The sequence below is a fragment of the Scylla paramamosain genome, chromosome 31 (genome assembly GCF_035594125.1).
Source record: "Scylla paramamosain isolate STU-SP2022 chromosome 31, ASM3559412v1, whole genome shotgun sequence".
Classification (NCBI taxonomy): domain Eukaryota; kingdom Metazoa; phylum Arthropoda; class Malacostraca; order Decapoda; family Portunidae; genus Scylla; species Scylla paramamosain.
The window spans coordinates 15,779,000-15,798,999 of NC_087181.1; the positions used below are offsets into that span (position 1 = coordinate 15,779,000).

Consider the following 20,000-nt stretch of genomic DNA (forward strand, 5'->3'; position numbering starts at 1 on the left):
CAGAGCAGGCAGGTTGGCAGGGACCGAGAGCGTGAAGGAATACAGTGGCAGGGTTTAGTGTTGAGTGACAGGGGTGATGGTGGGGAAAAGGGTAGATTACTAGTAGATTGACAGGGGTAGTGATGGATAAAGAATAGTAATAGTGTAGGAGGGAGGAGAAGCAGAGGTAGGGGAGAGGTAAGGGCCAGGGAGGGAGATGGGAAGGGAGAAACAGCGAACCCAAAGAGGAAACTGAGAAACAAAAGACGAGAAATTAGGGAGAAAAAAGAGGAAAAAGACACAAATGCATAGAAAACATGAGGAAAACAAAGAAAGAAATACAAATACAGAAAAAATGACATAGAGAGAGAGAGAGAGAGAGAGAGAGAGAGAGAGAGAGAGAGAGAGAGAGAGAGAGAGAGAGAGAGAGAGAGAGAGAGAGAGAGAGAGAGAGAGAGAGTAGAAAGATGAGGAGAAACACACAGACGCAAAAAGACATGCAGTAGTAGAAAGATGCGAAGAGAAAGAGACAAACAGAGCGAGAAAAAAACAAAACAAAAAACAGAAACAGAGAAACAGAGGAAGAGATGATAACGAAGAAGAGGAAGAGGAGCAGAAAAAAAAACAAAGGAAAATGAGAAAACAAGCCACGCAAAAGAATGAGAAGAAAGAAACAAACAGAGCGAGAGATGAAGAAGAGGAAGAGGAAAAGCAGAACCAAAGAAAATAAGGAAAAACAGAAAAAAAAGATGAGTACAGAGGCGAAGAAAAAGCGAGAAATAAAAAGGAAGAAGAGGAATAAGAGCAGGAAAACAAAGGAAAAGCAGGAAAAAAAGGCCGAAAGCTTGAACGGTTCAGCTAAAATTATGAAGAGGGACATAAAATTTCAGTAGTGAAGTGATGGGCGGACGTTAATCTACACAGTAAACGTGGGAAGCGGGCAACACTCAGACGGCGCGCTGCAAATTGGCGGGACCGGAAAAGTGTGGCGGGGAAATTAAACACCAGCAGGAGTGAGAGAGAGAGAGAGAGAGAGAGAGAGAGAGAGAGAGAGAGAGAGAGAGAGAGAGAGAGAGAGAGAGAGAGAGAGAGAGAGAGAGAGAGAGAGAGAGAGAACCAGCACGGAAACAAACAAGGATAACGAAAAAAAAGAAAAAAAGAAATATATAGTCACACCTATCATTTCAATCGCAACACAAGAAAAAAGAAAAAAGAAAAAAAAACTCACTCAAAAGGAACAACGAAACTGAATCACACACACACACACACACACACACACACACACACACATTCTAACACACCAATACCAGAAAATACGTACAGTACACTTTTAGAGAGAGAGAGAGAGAGAGAGAACTGTGGAAGATAGCAGAGGATGAGGCCAGTCACAAAGTACACTAGATATACGATAAACAAATACCAGAACTAGGGTACACTGAGAATGGGACTAAAAATACACATTACGTAATGAATAATGGAAAGAGGAGAACGTAGGGAGGAGATAAGGCATAGAGAGACTAAATGAGAGGACTATGCAAATCAAATGGAAGAGTAAGTTGAGTTTGCTTTAATATGTAGATCCCATAAAAACTGTATGTGAGAGAGAGAGAGAGAGAGAGAGAGAGAGAGAGAGAGAGAGAGAGAGAGAGAGAGAGAGAGAGAGAGAGAGAGAGAGAGAGAGAGAGAGAGAGAGAGTGTGTGTGTTTGTGCGTGGTTTGGTTATTTTAACTAATTCAATTTATTTTTATGCATTACTTTCCCGTTTGCTCAGGTCACTAGTTATGTGTTCTCTTTCTCTCTCTCTCTCTCTCTCTCTCTCTCTCTCTCTCTCTCTCTCTCTCTCTCTCTAACGGGAATGAGTTGTGTTATTTATTTACCTTTGTACCATTTCTCTCTCTCTCTCTCTCTCTCTCTCTCTCTCTCTCTCTCTCTCTCTCTCTCTCTCTCTCTCTCTCTCTCTCTCTCTCTCTCTCTCTCTCTCTCTCTCTCTCTCTCTCTCTAACCCACACTGACCCAAATACCAATAAATATAAAACAAAAAGAAAAAAAAACACCACCATGTTCTCTGTAATTAAGAAGAGAAACATTTCCTAAACTTTTTTCCTCTTTTTCAATCATTCAACTTTTTTTTTTCTATCATACCTTTTTTATATGTCTGTTTATCATCCCCTGTGGCTCCCTGTGTGGCTCCCTGTGGCTCTTAACCCTTTCACTGCTACGGTCATCTTTTTAGTTAACCCTTTGACTTTAGTAGCTCCTCCTCGTTAATAAAATGGTTTAGTAAGTACAACAGTGAAAGAGACCAGAGGGGGGCAAAGGTATGTTATCTATTAATTTCAACCTTTAAATGTCTGTTACTATATTTGTGCTCGAGTGAAATGGTTTAAAATTGATCATAAAAAGTAATCAAGGTCTGGTCATTAGCAAAGGGTTGAAATTGATGGCACTGTAAAAAAAAAAATGCAGAGAAAATAATAACAAAAAAAAGGATTATCAGTCTTCTCTATATTACAAAACAATAAGAGGCTCTAGTATCAAAAATATGCCTTAGTTAATTCTTTCATTTCAATATCCAACGATTCACAACTTTGAAAACAGTGCATGGAATCTTTATAAGCACCTACAAGGGAAAAGAAAAAGCAGAGTATGCAATTTTTAAGCAGTACAATGAATGGAAGTGGCTGTAGGATAAGAAAAGATGTCTTAGTGGTAGCAATTTGATATGAGCCAAAGTAATGTATAGATTTTTTATATGTATCAACAAAAAAAATAAAAATAAATAAATAAATAAATAAATAAATAAAAAACGATATTATGTGATTTCTAGGCAGGACAATGTTTGGAAGTGGTTGCAGAATAGAAAATATATCTCAGGGTGGTTAGTAATTAAAAACGTGCCCAAGACAATGTATATAATCTTTAAAGGAAAAAAGGAGATAAAAAAAGTAGACAAAGCAATTTCCAGGCAACACAATGTTTGGAAATGGTTGTAGGATAAGAATAGACATCGCAGAGTGGTCAGTAATTAAAGAAAAATATGCAAAATAGTAAAAAAAAAAAAAAATATTAAGTGGTTATGGGAAGAAATTGATCCGGCAGTGAATAGGTTAAAGTCGCCCTGCCTCTTCCTTTGTACCTTTTTACGAACCAGAGTGAACGGAACATAGCTTTCTATTGAGCTCCTCCCTCCCCTTCCCTTCCCTTCCCCACCTCCACACACCCGCGTTTTGGATCATTAACGTTCAATAGAAAACGTAAAGGTATTGCTTACGTGTGTGTGTGTGTGTGTGTGTGTGTGTGTGTGTGTGTGTGTGTGTGTGTGTGTGTGTGTGTGTGTGTGTGTGTGTGTGTGTGTGTGTGTGTGTGTGTGTGTGTGTGTGTGTGTGTGTTTCTCTCTCTTTGTTTCTGTCTCTTTATGTCGGTTTGTTTGTGTGGATCTCTCTCTCTCTCTCTCTCTCTCTCTCTCTCTCTCTCTCTCTCTCTCTCTCTCTCTCTCTCTCTCTCTCTCTCTCTCTCTCTCTCAAAGCGTCAACAACAACACTTTCGCCAAAAAACAACATTACGAAATCCACCTTGTGTGTACTGATCCTCCTCCTCCTCCTCCTCCTCCTCCTCCTCCTCCTCCTCCTCCTCTTTTTTCTTCCTTCCTTCCTTCCTTTTCCTTCGTTCCTTCAGTGCAGCGTAAACAGAGCAATCACAGGCGCCCTTTAGTACCCCTTCCACCACTTTCCCTTCCCATACACTACGGTACACCTCTAACCTCAACACTTTACCATCCGTGTGTGTGTGTGTGTGTGTGTGTGTGTGTGTGTGTGTGTGTGTGTGTGTGTGTGTGTGTGTGTGTGTGTGTGTGTGTGTGTGTGTGTGTGTGTGTGTGTGTGTGTGTGTGTGTGTGTGTGTGTGTGTGTGTGTGTGTGTGTGTGTGTGTGTGTGTGTGTGTGTGTGTGTGTGTGTGTGTGTGTGTGTGTGTGTGTGTGTGTGTGTGTGTGTGTGTGTGTGTGTGTGTGTGTGTGTGTGTGTGTGTGTGTGTGTGTGTGTGTGTGTGTGTGTGTGTGTGTGTGTGTGTGTGTGTGTGTGTGTGTGTGTGTGTGTGTGTGTGTGTGTGTGTGTGTGTGTGTGTGTGTGTGTGTGTGTGTGTGTGTGTGTGTGTGTGTGTGTGTGTGTGTGTGTGTGTGTGTGTGTGTGTGTGTGTGTGTGTGTGTGTGTGTGTGTGTGTGTGTGTGTGTGTGTGTGTGTGTGTGTGTGTGTGTGTGTGTGTGTGTGTGTGTGTGTGTGTGTGTGTGTGTGTGTGTGTGTGTGTGTGTGTGTGTGTGTGTGTGTGTGTGTGTGTGTGTGTGTGTGTGTGTGTGTGTGTGTGTGTGTGTGTGTGTGTGTGTGTGTGTGTGTGTGTGTGTGTGTGTGTGTGTGTGTGTGTGTGTGTGTGTGTGTGTGTGTGTGTGTGTGTGTGTGTGTGTGTGTGTGTGTGTGTGTGTGTGTGTGTGTGTGTGTGTGTGTGTGTGTGTGTGTGTGTGTGTGTGTGTGTGTGTGTGTGTGTGTGTGTGTGTGTGTGTGTGTGTGTGTGTGTGTGTGTGTGTGTGTGTGTGTGTGTGTGTGTGTGTGTGTGTGTGTGTGTGTGTGTGTGTGTGTGTGTGTGTGTGTGTGTGTGTGTGTGTGTGTGTGTGTGTGTGTGTGTGTGTGTGTGTGTGTGTGTGTGTGTGTGTGTGTGTGTGTGTGTGTGTGTGTGTGTGTGTGTGTGTGTGTGTGTGTGTGTGTGTGTGTGTGTGTGTGTGTGTGTGTGTGTGTGTGTGTGTGTGTGTGTGTGTGTGTGTGTGTGTGTGTGTGTGTGTGTGTGTGTGTGTGTGTGTGTGTGTGTGTGTGTGTGTGTGTGTGTGTGTGTGTGTGTGTGTGTGTGTGTGTGTGTGTGTGTGTGTGTGTGTGTGTGTGTGTGTGTGTGTGTGTGTGTGTGTGTGTGTGTGTGTGTGTGTGTGTGTGTGTGTGTGTGTGTGTGTGTGTGTGTGTGTGTGTGTGTGTGTGTGTGTGTGTGTGTGTGTGTGTGTGTGTGTGTGTGTGTGTGTGTGTGTGTGTGTGTGTGTGTGTGTGTGTGTGTGTGTGTGTGTGTGTGTGTGTGTGTGTGTGTGTGTGTGTGTGTGTGTGTGTGTGTGTGTGTGTGTGTGTGTGTGTGTGTGTGTGTGTGTGTGTGTGTGTGTGTGTGTGTGTGTGTGTGTGTGTGTGTGTGTGTGTGTGTGTGTGTGTGTGTGTGTGTGTGTGTGTGTGTGTGTGTGTGTGTGTGTGTGTGTGTGTGTGTGTGTGTGTGTGTGTGTGTGTGTGTGTGTGTGTGTGTGTGTGTGTGTGTGTGTGTGTGTGTGTGTGTGTGTGTGTGTGTGTGTGTGTGTGTGTGTGTGTGTGTGTGTGTGTGTGTGTGTGTGTGTGTGTGTGTGTGTGTGTGTGTGTGTGTGTGTGTGTGTGTGTGTGTGTGTGTGTGTGTGTGTGTGTGTGTGTGTGTGTGTGTGTGTGTGTGTGTGTGTGTGTGTGTGTGTGTGTGTGTGTGTGTGTGTGTGTGTGTGTGTGTGTGTGTGTGTGTGTGTGTGTGTGTGTGTGTGTGTGTGTGTGTGTGTGTGTGTGTGTGTGTGTGTGTGTGTGTGTGTGTGTGTGTGTGTGTGTGTGTGTGTGTGTGTGTGTGTGTGTGTGTGTGTGTGTGTGTGTGTGTGTGTGTGTGTGTGTGTGTGTGTGTGTGTGTGTGTGTGTGTGTGTGTGTGTGTGTGTGTGTGTGAGTGTGTATCTCGGAGTAGAGTCTTGGCAAGGAAAGGGAGAGAGGCTTGTCAGTCGATCTCACAACTCTTTACCTCTCTCTCTCTCTCTCTCTCTCTCTCTCTCTCTCTCTCTCTCTCTCTCTCTCTCTCTCTCTCTCTGCTTCCTAACCTCGCCCCAGGGTCCCGTGAGTTTTAAATAAGGAGGACAGGAAGATACGCAGGTGATCTAATATTCTCTCTCTCTCTCTCTCTCTCTCTCTCTCTCTCTCTCTCTCTCTCTCTCTCTCTCTCTCTCTCTCTCTCTCTCTCTCTCTCTAGGAAAATTCGTAGGTAATTTAATATTCCGTATTTCTGTTTTTTTCTGTTTTTCTTTTGTTATTTTCATGTTTTTCTTTGTTTTGTCTTGCTCTATGTTTGTTTTATATCGCTTTGTCTTTGTTTCCCCCATTTCTCCCTTTGTTTGACTATTCCTCTCTTAATTTGCCAGTTTCTCCCTCTCTTTCTCTTCCTCTCTCTCTCTTCCCCATTCCCTACGTCTGCCATCTTTCTAACCCGTTTTCTCTTGCTTTCCGTTTATACCAATCTTCCTACTTTCATTTCCTTCCCCCTCTCTCGTACACCTTACTTTAACTCTTCCTGTTTCTCCCACCGTCTTTTCCCGCTACCTCTGCTTCATCCCTATCTTCACCTGCCTCTCTCTCTCTCTCTTTCTCCTTACGCTTACTCCCCCCGGTTTCAGCTAAAGGCGCTAAATAAATTCTGGCGTGTCTCGATTCACTTAGATGAGGTTTAAGGAAGAGGCGAGGCTGAGGCGGTGGAGTGTTGTGTGTTGATGGGCGTTCTGGAGTCTGTGGAGCCTCGGGTGAAGAGGTAAGGAGGTGGGGAAGCTGAGGATAAGCTGATGTGTTTGTGTGTGTGTGTGTGTGTTTGGTTTATTTGGAGAGTGTACGTATGTTATTTCTGTTTTTCTGTGTCAGTTTGTATGTCTCTCTCTCTCTCTCTCTCTCTCTCTCTCTCTCTCTCTCTCTCTCTCTCTCTCTCTCTCTCTCTCTCTCTCTCTCATGGTGTTTGCATCTGAGGGTAAAGAGAGGATAGAAAATACATAAAAATATTAAAAAATGCCTCCCATTCTTGTTTTTGTTTTTCTTGCATGTCTTCCTCCTCTCTTCTTCTCACGATCTTGACACACATAGCATTAGACATAGAGAGGACTTAGAGATAGACAATGCAAACAACCGTGTGTGTGTGTGTGTGTGTGTGTGTGTGTGTTATTTACCTGAAGCCGTGCAGGTGACGCGAGGACAGGTGAGAATTTGCACGTGTATAATATTCACTTTGTTTTCTTGCACCTGAGGAAGAAAATTGAACGTTAATTAACAAATGGTAGGAGATTAACACAATTTGAGACAAAAAATAATAAAATAAAAACAAAACGAAATTAAGAGAATAAATGGAGAGAAAATAAAAGAAAATACAGTAATGAAAATACAATGTGGAAGAAACACAATCACTTCAAAGAAAAAGGAGAGAAAAAAGAAAACGAAACTGATTAAGTGAACGAAAGGAGAAAAAAAATCGAAAAATACAATAAAGCAAAAACGCAGAAGAGAAAAGAAAGACTTACTAAGAAGATTAAAAGAAAAGTAACTAGAGAAACAATTAGGAAAGAAAAGGATGATAAATAGAAAATAAAGCAAATAAATAGAGAAGAGAAAACACACTCTTAAAAGAACAGAGGAAAAAAGAAGATCGAAATTACGAAAACGATAAATAAATGACGTTGTAAATATAAAATAATAAAAAAAAAGGCAAAGTAAAAGAGAAAACATACTTAAAAAGAAAAAAAACAGCAACCCCCCCCCTCCAAAAAAGTACTTAGAAAAAATATTAAGAAAAAGACCGTTAATGAAGACGAAGTATAATTGAATTCCACTGTAAATAATAATAATAATAATAATAATAATAATAATAATAATAATAATAAAAATGATAATAATAATAATAATAATAATAATAAAGATAAATAAACAGTAATCGAAACATAGCACGGTATTTCAACTTTGGTCAATAATTCAATTCCTTCAATTTCAACTTTTTTTTTAATAAATTTACCAACATAATTTTTTTTTTTATTATTATCACTTTGTTTCTTTGTCTCCTTCCTTTCTTTCTTTTCTCCATTTCCTTCTTCTTGCTCTTGTTTTTCGTTCTTTCTTTATCTTTTTTTCTAGCTTCCTCCTCTTCCTTCTTCTCCTCCTTCTTCTTCTTTACTTCCTTCTTCTCCTCCTCCTCTTTCTTCTTTCCTTCCTCCTCATCCTCTTGCTGCTCCATCTCTTTCTTCTCTTTACTCTTCTTCTTTGCTTCCTCCTCTTCCTCTTGCTTCTCCATGTCCTCCTCTTTCTTCTTCGCCTTCATTTCTTTCCTCTCTTTACTCTTCTCCTTTGATTCTTCCTCCTCGTACTTCTTTTTCTTCTTTACCTCCTCCTCCTCCTCCTCTGCCTGCTTCATCTTCTCTTTCTTCTCCTTCTCCTCCTCCTCCTCTTCCTCCTCCTCCTCCTCCTCCTCCTCCTCCTCCTCCTCATCCTCCTCCTCAGGTAATTAACACCATATTTAATCGCCTTTCCTTCCTGAGACAGTTTCTAATCCAGATGGTGCAATTTTACGATCTCTCTCTCTCTCTCTCTCTCTCTCTCTCTCTCTCTCTCTCTCTCTCTCTCTCTCTCTCTCTCTCTCTCTCTCTCTCATATAAAACTACACAAAATGGCAAAAAATAATTAAAAACAGACATTACGTAATCAAATATATATATATGTAATTTTTTTTCACAATTATTAACTTCTACTTTAAATTTAATGGTAAGGTCTGTTTATAGTCTGTTTATCTATGTAATTGTGAGTCTGTGTAACTGTGTACCTATATAACTATGTCTATGTAATTATGTAATTGTATTTATGTAACTATGTACCTATGCAAATGTCTATCATATGTAATTTTCTTGTAACTGTGTATCTATGTAACTCTATGCAACATCACATCTTTGTAGCAGCGGATGTGCAGAAGACCAGAGATGGCAGGAGGAAATAGATAGAATAAAAAAAAAAAAAATGGAAATGAGAAAGAAATGTAGAAGAGCAGGATACTTAAGGAAGGATGGTTAGGTTAGGTCAGGTCAGGTCAGGTCAGGTTAGGTTAAGTTACGTAAAGTTAGGATAGGTTAGGTTAGGTCAGGTTAAGTTAGGTTAGGTCAGGTTAGGTCAGGTTAGGTTAGGATAGGTTAGGTTAAGTTAGTTTAGGTTAGGTTATGTTATGTTAGGTTAGGTTAGGTTAGTTAGGTTAGATTAAGTTAAGTTAGGTTAAGTTAGGTCAGGTTAGGTTAGGTTAGGTCAAGTTAGGTTAGGTTAGGTTAGGTTAGGTTAGGTTAGGTTAGGTCATGTTAGGCTAGGTTAGGTTAGGTTAAGTTAGGTTAAGTTAGGTCAGGTTAAGTTAGGGCACCACCTCCATAGAGCGGGGCGGTTCATGCATCTTGAAGGGAAGGTGAGCATAATTTTGTCCCTCGCAAGGAAAGCATTTCTCACCCGAATTGGCTTGCACTGAAAAATGGAAGTAATAACGGAACACAGAGAGAGAGAGAGAGAGAGAGAGAGAGAGAGAGAGAGAGAGAGAGAGAGAGAGAGAGAGAGAGAGAGAGAGAGAGAGAGAGAGAGAGAGAGAGAGAGAGAGAGAGAGTTAATAATAGTAAATCTACCTTTTTTTAGTTTAATGTCTATTTTACCTCCTTTTTCCTCCTCCTCTTCCTAATCTTCCTCCTCCTCTTCCTCCTCCTCTTCCTTCTCCTCCTCCTCCTCCTCCTCCTCTTCCCCATTTTCAGCATTTTTCTTTTCCTTTTCCTTCGTCGTCCTTATCATCGTTGTCCTCCTCCTCCTCGTCCTCCTCCTCCTCGTCCTCCTCCTCCTCCTCCTCCTCTAACAACCTCCAAGAGCCAATAGATTTGCTGCTGTTTGTTCTTCTTTCATGTTCTTTTTTTCTTTAGCCTCAAACAAGTAACAATATTTCCTCTAAAAGCTTCAATGTAACTAATCTATCGGCAGTAGTAGTAGCAGTAGTAGTAGTAGTAGTAGTAGTAGTAGTAGTTGCTGTTATTTTTGAGGATTAAATCAGACCTTACCTTCTCCCCTCCCCCCTTCTCTCCTTTTTTCCCCTCTCACTCTCTCTTTTTTTCCGCCAGACTAATAACCGAAAGTGAAGTCAGAGGGAAAAATCCGGTGAATGCCACGGACTTTTTTCCCTTCCAGCGGCTATCTTTTTCCCCTTTTCCTGCTGCTTTTTTTCCCCGTCTCAGTGGCTCTTTTTTCCCCTCTCTCTCTCTGCGACTGTAAGTAAATATGTTGGCTCGTGAAATGTAACCGTGATGCAGGTGAGTCAGCATTATCATCATTACCAGCACCGTCATCACCATCATCACCATCATCATCATCATCGTCATCATCATCAGCATTAGTATTATTAGCACCATCAGCACAGGTATCTTTATTAACAACAACGGTAATATAAGGAAATGTGGGAATGGGAGAGGAGGAGGAGGAGGAGGAGGAGGAGGAGGAGGAGGAGGAGGAGGAGGAGGAGGAGGAGGAGGAGGAAGAGGAAGAGAACAAGAACAACAAAAAGAAGAAGAAGAAGAACGACAAGAACGATAAGAAGAAGAAGAAGAAGAAGAAGAAGAAGAAGAAGAAGAAGAAGAAGAAGAAGAAGAAGAAGAAGAAGAAGAAGAAGAAGAAGAAGAAGAAGAAGAAGAAGAAGAAGAAGAAGAAGAAGAAGAAGAAGAAGAAGAAGAAGAAGAAGAAGAAGAAGAAGAAGAAGAAGAAGAAGAAGAAGAAGAAGAAGAAGAAGAAGAAGAAGAAGAAGAAGAAGAAGAAGAAGAAGAAGAAGAAGAAGAAGAAGAAGAAGGAAGGAAGGAAGGAAGGAAGGAAGGAAGGAAGGAAGGAAGGAAGGAAGGAAGGAAGGAAGAAAGAAAGAAAGAAAGAAAGAAAGAAAGAAAGAAAGAAAGAAAGAAAGAAAGAAAGAAAGAAAGAAAGAAAGAGAAAGGAAGGAAGGAAACAAAAGAGGAAGAAGGAAAAACAAAAAGAAAAAAGTACAGCAACAACAACAACAACAACAACAACAACAACAACAACAACAACAACACAATCAAACAAACAACTAAACAACCAAACAGCTATCATAAACAGACACTACAAAACTCACAAACCAGTACCACCTCTCCCCACACATACACACACACACACACACACACACACACACACACACACACACACACACACACACACACACACACACACACACACACACACACACACACACACACGGATGGCTCCTTTCCGTCACTCATTACCATCACTGTTCATACCTGCGGGGGACGGACAGGTGAGCCGGGAACAGGTGAGCGCGAGGGCAGGTGAGGACGGAAAGAATCACGCGTTTTGTAATTACTTGTATCACCGTAAGGAAAAAAAATATATATATACATCTATACAGTAAAATCCCTCTTATCCGGCATCAACAGGACCGTCGACATGCCGGATACTTGAATATTGCCGGATACTTGAATAGAAGTGAAATTATGTCCTCAATCACCACCCTACACTCACGCATCTTACCATAACAAAGATCAGCTGATCTTAATCAGCAGCTGATCTGATCAGCTGCTTAAGTGTAAGCACAACAAGCTTCCTCTTTTCCACAACTTTAGGCATGATGAAGGCGTCAGGCGATAAACAGTGCACACGCGGGACTGAGTCACTGAGTAAACACAGTGCAGTGGGCCGCGGGTGGCGCGAAGCAATGCGCTCTGGTGGCGAGGGGACAAAGTATGCCTCGCGCGGGAATGTTAATCGATTTTATGAGTACACATTGATTTTTTATTGATTTTAAGGCTCGGGTAAAAATGTGCCGGATACTTGAAGCTGCCGGATACTCGAATGCCGGATAAGAGGGATTTTACTGTATAATAAAGATAACATATAAATGATGGAGTGATAGAAAGTGATGAGCGTGGAAAAATGTAAGTTCAAATAAGATTAAATAATACCGTTAACTGAAATAAATTAATACAAAGCGTGAAAGGAATAATAATTGAGTAATAAGTAAAAAAGAAAAAAATGATGGAAAATTATAAAAGTTAAGAATTTCAAAGGTAAGTGTAGGAGGAAACAGAATGATAATGCTAACAGAAAGATAAGATTTTCAAAGACAAGATCAAAATAACACACACAAAAAAAAAAACACGGAAGTTAAACACAAGTAAAAAAAAAGTAACAAAAATAATAAAAGGAAAAAAAAAGAAAAACAAATCAAACAAATCAAAATGAACAAAAAAAAAATGCAGGGAAACTGGAAAAACACGAATCGATATGAACAAAAAAGGAAAAAAGAGATCAAACAAATAAAAAAGGGTCGAATAAAACAACAAAAAAACAACGACAAAAACAAAACACCTTAAAAAAATCTCAAAGGAAACTTGCAATAGAAAAGAAAGAACGAAGGACGAGAGAACCTAGAGACGGGAGAGGAGGAGAGGGGGAGGAGAGGGGGACGAGAGGGGAGGAGAGGGGAGGAAAGGGAACCAGAAACCACATGTGAGGGGCGAAGATAGAGTAATCCCTTCAACACGGCGCCTCTACACGCCCCCAACAAAGCTACGGGGTGAGTTGGGGAGATGGGGCAGTGGGGAGGATAGCCTTCTCTTAATGACACAATTAAAACTTGAGGCGGGCAAGTCCGAAGTTTAAATCAGTGGCGCGAGAGATGAAAAGAGACACTAAATTATTTCAACCACCCAGGGAAGGAAGGAAGGAAGGAAGGAAGGAAGGAAGGAAGGAAGGAAGGAAGGAAGCAATGGGGCGGATGTTATTTCTCTCCCTCTACCTTCATCACTATCTACAATCACATGAAATACTTAAATTTAAATAAAAAAAACGTCAGGAAAAGAAGGAACAGAGAGAGAGAGAGAGAGAGAGAGAGAGAGAGAGAGAGAGAGAGAGAGAGAGAGAGAGAGAGAGGAAATCGGTCGCTTCTTTTCATTATCTCGTTTTTTGTTGCTTCTCCATTGCTGATCTCTCTCTCTCTCTCTCTCTCTCTCTCTCTCTCTCTCTCTCTCTCTCTCTCTCTCTCTCTCTCTCTCTCTCTCTCTCTCTCTCTCTCTCTCTTTACTTTTTTCTTCCTCTTTCTCATCGTTGTTTTATTCATATTCAAATATTTATGATTGTTCAGAGAGAGAGAGAGAGAGAGAGAGAGAGAGAGAGAGAGAGAGAGAGAGAGAGAGAGAGAGAGAGAGAGAGAGAGAGAGAGAGAGAGAGAGAGAGAGAAAAAAAAAAAAAAGCAGCCCAAAAAAATAACAACACTACCCCTTAAATCTCAATAAAAAACGGGGAGAAAGTGCAACAGAAAACGGAAGGAGGAGGAAGAGATAAGACAAGACGAGGGCGAGAGGATGTCTGGCCGGGAGGAGATGAGGAATGGAGGAGATAGACAGGGACGGTAGATAAGAAGAAAAGGAGATAAGCGCGTGAATGTGGAGGAGGGAGAATAAAGACGAAATCTGGGAGAGTATGAGAGGGAGAGGGAGAGGGAGAAGAGGGAGAGGGAGGAAGGAAAAGTAAACAAACACAAGAGGATAAAGAAAACAAGAGGAAAAGATGAAAAAAACTGGTATATTGAAGGTAGGAGGAAAGGAAGGAAAGGAAAGTAAGGAGGGAGAGAAAAGAAGAAGGGAAGGAAAGAGAAGGAAGAAGGAAAGATAAAGAAGAGAAGAGGGATGAAAGAGAAAGAAGACGAAAAAAACGAAAAAGAAAAGTAAGGAGGAGGTAAAGATAGGGAAAAGGAAATGAAAGATAAATGAGAAGACGAAAAATAGGGAAAGAAAAGGGAGGTAAGAAGGAAATAAAGAAGGAAAAAAGAAGACGGAAGAGAAGCAAGAAGACAAAGAAAGAAGGAGATGAGAGACGAAAGACGAAAGGAGGGAAGAAAAAAATAATACTTACGAAAAAAGGAAGGATAGAAAAAAGGAAACAAATAAGAAGACACAAAGAAAGGAAGAAAATAACCAGGAAAGAGAGAGACAATAACGAATACTGGAGAGGTGGGAGGAAAGAAAGAAAGGAAAAACAGGACAAGGACAAAGTAAGGGAGAGAGAAAGGAGAAGAAGAAAGAAGAGGAAAAAGAGCAAAGAGAAGAAGAAGAAGAAGAAGAAGAAGAAGAAGAAGAAGAAGAAGAAGAAGAAGAAGAAGAAGAAGAAGAAGAAGAAGAAGAAGAAGAAGAAGAAGAAGAAGAAGAAGAAGAAGAAGAAGAAGAAGAAGAAGAAGAAGAAGAAGAAGAAGAAGAAGAAGAAGAAGAAGAAGAAGAAGAAGAAGAAGAAGAAGAAGAAGAAGAAGAAGAAGAAGAAGAAGAAGAAGAAGAAGAAGAAGAAGAAGAAGAAGAAGAAGAAGAAGAAGAAGAAGAAGAAGAAGAAGAAGAAGAAGAAGAAGAAGAAGAAGAAGAAGAAGAAGAAGAAGAAGAAGAAGAAACAAGAAAGAAGAACACACACAAAGAAGGAAAGAAGGAATAGAAAGACAGAACGAAGATAAAGAAAAGAAAGAGAAAACAAACACAGGAGAATAAAAGACAGGAAGGACAGACACAAACAAGAAACAAGAACATATACAAAGAAGGAAAAAGAAAAGAAAGAAGAAGAGATTAGGAAAGAGGAGGCGACCGGGGTAGACCAGAGCGCGAGAGAGAAAGAGAGGGAGAGAGAAAGAAAAAGAGAGAGAGAGAGAGAGAGAGCGGGGAGAGCAGGCACAGGGGGCATAAAGAAGTCCCGTGGCAGGTCCCATAAGACGAGGTCGACCCTGAATCTCGAATACAATTTTCTGCCACAGTGAAGACGCAAATTGAATAAAAAATGATATAGGCTGCACGTTTTTCCTCAGCCGCCTCTCTTGATATTAAACTGAACCCAGGATGTTGGCAGATAATAGCGTTTGATTCCTCTTTATACCTGTCGACCCAGCCACGCTACACTGCACACGATAAACACACAGACACACACACACACACAGACTGACGTGCAGACATTCATAGCTCAGGCGGTCCTTGTCAAATGTGAGCGTAATGAAATTGTTAATGTTTCAAAGGAGGATACACAGCTGAGTGACTAAAGGATGTTATGATTTGACGGGGTTTTGTTACTTGTTGTTGTGGTTATTTTTCAGGGAAGTTTTGAAGAAGGGGAGTTCAAAGGGGCAGCTGGGATGGGGATGCAGTTATCAATATTGCCTTTTTGTTGTTGTGTTTTTTTTGGTGTTGTCTTGCAGGGGAGTTTTGAAGGGGACAGTTCAAAGATGTGCTATAGATCGGTATACAGTTATTTCTATTACTTTCTTGGGTGTTATGGCTTTGGTTTTCTATTTTTCAAAGGGGAGAGGGAGAGGGAGAAGGAGAGGAGGGAGAGGGAGGAGGCAAAAGTAAACAAACGCAAGAGGATAAAGGAAACAAGACGAAAAGGTGAGAAAAGCGCCTAAGATGCAGATAAAGTTAGTATTATTATTTTTTGTTGTGGTTGTGGGTTTCCATTTTCCAGGGCATTTCAAGGAGGAAGAATCAGAAAGCAATATTAAAAAGGAGCAATACGATATTTTTTGTTTTGCTTTTTGCTATTTTGATTATCTATTTTGAAGGTATTTAAAGAGAGAAAAAAAGGATGTTTCAAAGAGGTACTCAGGAACGTAAGCACAATTATCATTATCATTGCATCTATTTAGCTGCTTTTGTTGTTGTTATTGCTGTGCATGTTATTGTTACTGTAGTTATCAACTTTTTCGAGGTTTTTAAAAGGGGAAAATGGGGTTTATAAGAACTACGTACCAGGGGAAACACAATTATTTATCCCTTCTGTTCTTGTGGTTGTCAATACTTCCGGGAATTTGAAAAGGGAGGGAAAACAAAGGAAAAAAAACAATTATTCTTTTCCTTTACCGTTATGCTTGTCTGTCCTTCAGGTTTTTGAGAGAGCAAAGGGTAGAAAAAGCGTAATTCGAGAGAGAACATCTATTATTCGGGGCTTTAGATAGAAAAAAGACTTAACAAATGGGTTGTGGTACACAGAGGTAACCATGGCCCAGGAAACAATGCGTGTGGTTTTGTACATTTGCCATTTGTGTTGTGGTTGATCTCAGGTGAAGGTGACCAAGGGAACTGTTGTGCAATCAAAATATGTCAATGATTTTTTTATGGTTTTGTACATTTTTATGGTTTTGTACATTTTTTTATGGTTTTGTACATTTGCCATTTGTGTTGTGGTTGATCTCAGGTGAAGGTGACCAAGGGAACTAACTGTTGTGCAATCAAAATATGTCAATGATTTTTTTATGGTGGTAATTGCTCACGTTATTTAAGGGGGAGAACAAACGAATGGAGGATTAAATTATTGTTACTACTACTACTACTACTATCACCACCACCATCACTACAGTTGCAAGCACTTCCAACTATCATTGTATCACTTTCAACTTGTACGTAGAATGTAGCGCCTCACCGGGCAGGGCTAAGATTGGTCTGTTCCCCGCGGGCCTGTAAACCTCAACTTATTTTACAGAAGTGGGAAGAGCGCGGCCGTCGAATAAGTTAGGCAGAGAGGTTGTCTACGTGCGCGGGGCGAGAAAGGCGGCTCCTCATTTTAAGGCAAGGTTTTCACAAGTGTCATCGCGTCTTATTGATGTTGCCCAGGATTGAGAATTCTATAGTTTATGTTTCTCTCTGTTGGAATTCTACCCGTTTTTTTTTTCTGCTTTTTATCTTATCTTTTATCTTTTTTCTTGTGTGTGTGTGTGTGTGTGTGTGTGTGTGTGTGTGTGTGTGTGTGTGTGTGTGTGTGTGTGTGTGTGTGTGTGTGTGTGTGTGTGTGTGTGTGTGTGTTAGGTTTTTCTGTCTGTATGTGTCTGTCTCTGTTTGACCGTTTTCTTTTTTTCTCTCTTTTTTTATCGTTTTCTTGCTTGCATATCTGTTTTCTAGCTTGTCTCTCTCTCTCTCTCTCTCTCTCTCTCTCTCTCTCTCTCTCTCTCTCTCTCTCTCTCTCTCTCTCTCTCTGGACACATATGAAAGAGGTGAGTTATGTAGTTTGTGAGGAAAATTATATCTTGTTCTCCCTGACCCATATTCTTCAAACTTCTGACTTTATGTTTCTCTCTCTCTCTCTCTCTCTCTCTCTCTCTCTCTCTCTCTCTCTCTCTCTCTCTCTCTCTCTGTTCTTTTTCTAGAGTACATATGTCTCCCAAAATTGTCGAGTCATGTAGATAGTGAAGAAAATTGTGTTTTGTGTTTCTTCTGTAAATTCTATCCCTTTATTCATCTATCATTATTATTTTCTTGCATGTGTCTAAAAAAAGTGAATCCTTTTTGTGAGGGAAATTTTGTCTTGTTCTCTTCATCAATGTTTTTAAGCCTTTCCTCCTCTGGTTTGTATGGAATGTTGTGTTTTTGTTCTGTCATAGTTTAAAATCTTTTCTCCCATATTTTGCGGCGTTTTCGTCCATATTTTCGACCCATTTCTCCTTATCCATATTTTCAAGCCTTTCCTCCAATATTTTCAAGCCTTTGCTCCAATATTTTCAAGCCTTTCCTCCAATATTTTCAAGCCTTTCCTCCAATATTTTCAAGCCTTTCCTCCAATATTTTCAAACCTTTCCTCCCATTTATTCCAAACAATTTCTCCCACATTTACAAACTTTTTCCTCCCACATTTCCAAAGTTTTTTTCTCCTGTACATATTTTCAAACACTTTATCCTATACACATTCTCAAACCACTTCGCCTGTAGCTTGTGATTAATACTAACCCTTGCTCTAATCACCCATGTTTTCAAACCTAGACATGCAAATTGCTTCCAGAGAATATAAACAGCTAGTCAGTAGTTCTCATGGGTGTCTGTACCACTGATGACGCAGAACACTTGTTAAATTATCACTACAATCATGAAAACAACCTTAAACAAGCCAATCATTTCCATTAGAGTCTTATGAAAGAGGTCGAGAGGAGACACAGAAAAGTTAAAGAGCGTTGACTCCTGTGTACGTGTCTTGTTTCACTCCAGCGTTAGAAATGACACCCCGTTACAAAGGCAGAATGGAGACCTGCAAGGGGAGGAGGGAAGCGTGACCTTATTATTTTGCCATTTTGTTCTCTGTTAAGTAATGTCCTGTGTGTGTGTCAAGTGTTGTGTTACGAAGCTGGAATGTGAGTGTTGGTGATGCAAGACAATATGGTGTGCTGTGTGTGTGTGTGTGTGTGTGTGTGTGTGTGTGTGTGTGTGTGTGTGTGTGTGTGTGTGTGTGTGTGTGTGTGTGTACGTGCGCTATCCTCGTCCATAGGGGAAATGATTAATCACCACTAAAGGATTTCAAAAATTCTCTCTCTCTCTCTCTCTCTCTCTCTCTCTCTCTCTCTCTCTCTCTCTCTCTCTCTCTCTCTCTCTCTCTCTCTCTCTCTCTCTCTCTCTCTCTCTCTCTCTCTCTCTCTCTCACATGGTCGTTTCTCTGTCCAAGTGTGTGTGTGTGTGTGTGTGTGTGTGTGTGTGTGTGTGTGTGTGTGTGTGTGTGTGTGTGTGTGTGTGTGTGTGTGTGTGTGTGTGTGTGTGTGTGTGTTGACTCTCTCTATATAATGTTTGTTCGTCTGTTTGCTCAACGTGACTGTTTGGCTTTAAAAATTAATTACCACACTATTATTATCACTACTACCACCACTACCACTACCACTACTACTACTACTACTACTACTACTACCACCACCATCACCACCTCTACTATTCTTATTATTATTCTATCACCATGAACCTCCATTGTGTGACCCATTCAACTGTTAATATTTATGAAGTTTCAATTAATTACTCATCCGAAAAGGAAACAAAATCACAAATGACTCGCATCAGATTGTTCAGCAAAGTAATCCGATTAAATGATTCCAATTAACCGATGCCAATGTTGTTTGTTTGTTTGTCTGTTTGTGTGATCGCTTTTTTTTTTATGGTGCTAAATATTAATACTCCAAAACATTATTACTAAAAGCCACCACACACACACACACACACACACACACACACACACACACACACACACACACATAATGAAAAAAATATATATATATAAAGAAATTACAACAAAAAAATCTGAAAATAAAATCTTTCTCTTTTTTCCTTTTTCTTTGTTTTCCTTAATTTTTACTTTATTTTTATTTCTTCCTTCATTCTATAAATTTGTGGCTTCTTTTTTTATTTTTTTTCTCAGTTCTTTCCTTCTTTGGTTTGTTTATTGTTCTTTTCTTCGCTTTATTCTTTCGCTTTCTCAATCTTTGTATTTTCTTTGTTTCATTCTTCGGCTGCTTCCTTCAGTCTTTCCTTTCTTTCTTTAATTCCTTCAGACATTTTTTTCCATTTTTTTTTTTATCCTTTAGTTCTTTCAATCTTTTCTTTCTCTCATTCTTCTCTCTTTGGCTTCCTGTTTAATCCTTTACTTTCCCTCTCTCTCTCTCTCTCTCTCTCTCTCTCTCTCTCTCTCTCTCTCTCTCTCTCTCTCTCTCTCTCTCTCTCTCTCTCTCTCTCGTTTCTTGAATTCCCTTTGGTTCTCCATCTTTTTTTTTTCTTCTTTTATTCTCTCTTCCTTTTTATGTCTGGTTTTCTGTTTTATTCTATGACTCTCTCTCTCTCTCTCTCTCTCTCTCTCTCTCTCTCTCTCTCTCTCTCTCTCTCTCTCTCTCTAATTTTTTGTACTATCCTTTGATTTTCTCGATCTTTTCTCTTTTCTTTTTTCATTTCTTCTTTGTTTCTTTTTTGCTTTTCTTGGTCTCCCTTCCTTATCTCTGTTTCTCTTTGAATTTATGTTTTATCATTCGTTTCTCCGTCTTGTTTCCTGATCTGTCCTTGTTTTTTCCGTTTTTCTGCTTTATTCTTTAGTTCTCCCTCTGGTTCCCACTTTCCTCCCTCAGTTTTCTTTCTGATTCCCTGTTCTATCTTTATTTGTTTTCTTTAGTTATTCTTTAGTTCTCTCTTTGATTTCCCTGATCATTCTTTAGCTTCTTTTGGGTTTCCTCCGTTATTCTTTATTTACCTCCTTTCGCTTTCTTTAGTTATTCCTTAGTAATCTCTTTTTCATTTCCTTCGTTATTCATTAGTATTTTCTCTAATTCCCTGTTCCATTCTTCTCATTCCTTTGGTTTAATTGGATATTTTTTTGTTGTTCCTGTGGTTTTCTGGTTATCCATGGGTTCTCT

At 40.1% G+C, this 20,000-nt stretch overlaps 1 long non-coding RNA gene across 3 annotated transcripts in view; it reads right to left on the reverse strand.

Annotated features, from left to right (window-relative positions):
- LOC135088716 (uncharacterized) overlaps positions 1-20,000 on the reverse strand; it is a 123,932-nt gene that overhangs the window by 54,219 nt on the left and 49,713 nt on the right. For all 3 annotated transcript variants that reach the window (XR_010261085.1, XR_010261084.1, XR_010261086.1), the window contains exon 2: positions 6,985-7,057. This is a non-coding gene — a long non-coding RNA (uncharacterized LOC135088716). The remainder of the gene's footprint in view (positions 1-6,984; positions 7,058-20,000) is intronic.